At 44.9% G+C, this 3701-nt stretch overlaps 1 pseudogene; it reads left to right on the top strand.

Moving 5' to 3' along the window:
* Positions 1 to 559: 559 nt before the first annotated feature.
* Positions 560 to 2827, top strand: LOC116908542 (annotated as a pseudogene).
* Positions 2828 to 3701: the final 874 nt, after the last annotated feature.

Consider the following 3701-nt stretch of genomic DNA (forward strand, 5'->3'; position numbering starts at 1 on the left):
GGGCTGGGACCATCTGTTTGGATGGTCTCTTTGTTTTCGTTTGTTTTAGAGACCAGAACTCACTGTGTAGTCTTGCCTATCCCTCAAAACTTCTAGGGCCCAATAGAGGCAAACATCAGATCAACACTTACATGAACATTTCTAGAAAAGAAAAACCGGGGAGGGGAGACCAAATACAGATAGCCTCCAGAATAGTGTAGTAATATAGAGTCCTTTTAATAATGCATCTGGCAGCCTTTGCTCCATAATCTGCACCTACTGTGCACATACACCCTGTCTGAACAGTGCACCTGGCAACATAGACCTTCATCTCACTATACATACACCCTCTCTGTAAACAATAGTTGAAGTTACTGTCTTCAACAACAACTAAATCTAGATAATTCCCATTCAAATATTCAGTGTACCCAGTGTAGCCAGTATGTAGGATACAAAGACTCACCTGGTCTGAATTAGTTGGAGAAATATGCCCAGTAAGTCAAACTGTGTCCTTCATGGGAATTTTTAGGGAGAATCCTCTTGAGAATCCCGGGCCAGCCCTGCCAGGGGACCTGGAGGCATGGCGCTCCTGCAGACTCCTAGCCCGGCTGCTACCACAAAGCCACAGTCTAGGCTCTCTCTGTATTTTTATTTTCCTCTTGTGGTAAGAGCAGTTCATATGACACCTAGGTTAGCTGTGATGCTTTGTATGTGCTTGGTCCAGGGAATGACACTCTTAGGAGGTAAGATCTTACTGGAGTAGTTGTGGCCTTGCTGCAATAGGTATGGCCTTGCTGGAGTAGGTGTGTCACTGTGGGTGTGGGCTTTAAGACCTTTGTTCTAGCTGCCTGGAAGCCAGTCTTCTCCTAGCTCACTTCAGAGGAAGAGGTGGAACTCTGAGCTCCTCTGGCCTCACATCTGCCTGGATGCTGCCACGCTCCTACCTTGATGAACCTCTGAACCTGTAAGCCAGCTCCAATTAAATGTCATCCTTTATAAGAGTTGCCTTGGTCATGGTGTCTGTTCACAGCAGTAAAACCCTACCTAAGACACTAGTCCACTGATAGCTTTGGAGTGCACAAAACTCTATTGTCAATGATAAATGCTCTATTGCATTGCACTCTGAAATGTTATATGTGTTGAGTTTCTTTTCCCATTCCCCACCTGGGGACGATATTTTCATTGTGTTCTCTGTTTCTGGGTTGACTCTAACAGACATAGCTCATACAATCAGGACTGTTGCCAGCATACCTGATGGCCCAGAATAGAGAAAGGGAAGAATATTGGCTGGGGCCTGGACCTTTTCAGTGCACCAGTCCTGCAACCTGGTGGCTGGGCGCCCAGAGGAAGGCACAATGCTTCAGGAAGGCAAAAAAGGAATCTACTCTTTGTCAACTGACTTCTCCCTTCCTACTGGCAAGTTCCACACATTTGCTAAGTGTGCCTTGGGACTCAAATTTCTACCATGAGAACAGAAGTGTTTGTCACAGAATGCTTGCTAACATACCCACCTATGGAAGGCTCAGAGGATAATGAGAAAGCAACAGATATACCACTGTAAATGCCTCTTGCAAGGTTTCAGTTGGCTTAAAAGTACTCACAACTTCCCATTTCAGGGCAGACCTCCAATCATGCCTGCTCCTGCAGACCCCTAGCCGGGTCACCGGTCTGGTCCTCAGGGACAACAAGCCGGATGGCCTGCCCCGCCAGAGTAGCATCATCCAGGCAGGTAGGAGACCCGTACCCATCCTTGGGCTCATTCTCCCTGCCCAGGGGAAGCAGTAGCAGAAGAAAGCAATGCAAAGTGAGCCCATTGTGAAGGGAAAGTGAGGGTTCAAGGATGTTTGGAGTGCTGAAGCAGGGATTGGAAAGCCTATGGCATTGGGAAAGAATGGAGAGGTGATCTGGAGTTTGCATGAGAGCTGTGCTCTGCTCTGACATCCCCAGAGCAACTTAGGGCTGTCACCTCTCTCCAGATTGACTTGGAATTAAATGGCCTTGTACCTGCCTCAGAGGCAGCTTAGCCTGGGGGCATACTCCCTGTAATGTTTCTATCCTATGATAAAGGACAGGGATCCTGTGAAAATATTTTCTTAAAACTGCAGGCAATGAAGGTATATTATTTATTAGATTTCTTCTGATCTACTTGTAATTGGTTGCCCCTTGCAAGTGATTGTACTTGGAGGATGTAAAATACCCCTCCTTCAATTACTCGGAGAAAGAGAACATAAAAGAAAGGGAGACATAGACGAAAAGATCTCCTGGGAAGAATACAAGCAGGCCATCTATGGCTACTACCTGGGAAACCCTGCTGAATTCCAAGATAGCTCTGGTCATCACACCTTTTAAAAGATGCTTCAACAAAATAAGAGGAGGTTTAAGGCTTCAGACCTTGATGGTGACCTGAGAGCTCCTCAGGAGGAGTTCTCTTCCTTTCTGCACCTATAACAGTTGGAACATATGAAGGAGATTGTAGTTCTAGAAACCCTGGAGGATATCGACAAGAACGGGGATCATTTGTGGACCAGGATGAGTACATCGCAGACATGTTTTCCCAGGAGGACAGTTGCCCTGAGCCAGATGAGGCTTTGTCTGAACAGGAGCAGTTCAAGGATTTCTGATATCCTAGCAAGGATGGGAACCTGGACAAGGATGAGATTCCCACCAGATTCTCCCTCAGGACTACAACCATACACAGGCTGAGGCCCAGCATCTGGTGCATGAGTCAGACAAAAACAAGGATGAGATGCTAATCAAGGAGGAGATTCTAGACAACAAGTACATGCTTATGAGAAGCCAAGCCACCAATTATGGGGATGATATTATCAAAAATCATGATGAACTTTGAAAGACACTCATCGGCATGTGGCCAACAATCTTGGGCTTTCTGCAGATGTTCTGGGTGATTGCAACAGTTGTCAACTGTATAGCAATTGTGTCCCTAAACCGTGAGATTATACCTCAGATTGGGGTAAAAATTATTTTTTACTCCATACTTACTGGAAAATAACCATCACTATTTATTCCAGTAGAATTTCCCCTGAAGCACATTAAACTCTTGCCAAATTGTAGTTCTCTGAGGGGATGCATTGCATGATCTCCTAGACTCGTTCCCTACTTATTTAATTAATGGACAAGAAATCCTGAAGGGGTTCTATAATTTAATGTGAGTGGTGGGGACACTGTGCAGAATAATCACTATGTATTTCAACTATTAAATTTTGCGATTTCTTAGTTGCCACTGTTAAATGTAAAGGTAAAGGCTTGAAGGAGTCAATGTTATATTGTCCTATGTCAGCCAACCTTGGAGCAGGCATGGTATTTCAAATTCTTTATATTGGAAGCTGCTATTGTAAATGGTATATACTTTGTGAATTTTCCTGTTTGGACCTACTAATGTACACAATAAACCCCAACATCTTTGTGGTTTTGTTTTGCTTTATTTTTTATTAAGAAGCAGAGTTCCACAGCAACCCATGGGAGAGAGGCTGGACCCTGAGAAGTGGGAGACTTCGAGAAATCAGTGGTAACAACATTCCAAACATTCCCTCTGCCCAAGAGAGAATTGTATGCCAACTGTACCCCACTGGATGCAAGGGACCCAGGAGCAATCACAGGGATTCCCTTGATTCCTGTCTCTGCACCTAAAAAAAAGGTGGCCACCAGGAACACCTACACACTTGAGTCACAGCACCTGTTCTCAGAACAGGTTGAAAGAAAAC

The sequence above is a fragment of the Rattus rattus genome, chromosome 1 (assembly GCF_011064425.1).
Source record: "Rattus rattus isolate New Zealand chromosome 1, Rrattus_CSIRO_v1, whole genome shotgun sequence".
NCBI lineage: Eukaryota > Metazoa > Chordata > Mammalia > Rodentia > Muridae > Rattus > Rattus rattus.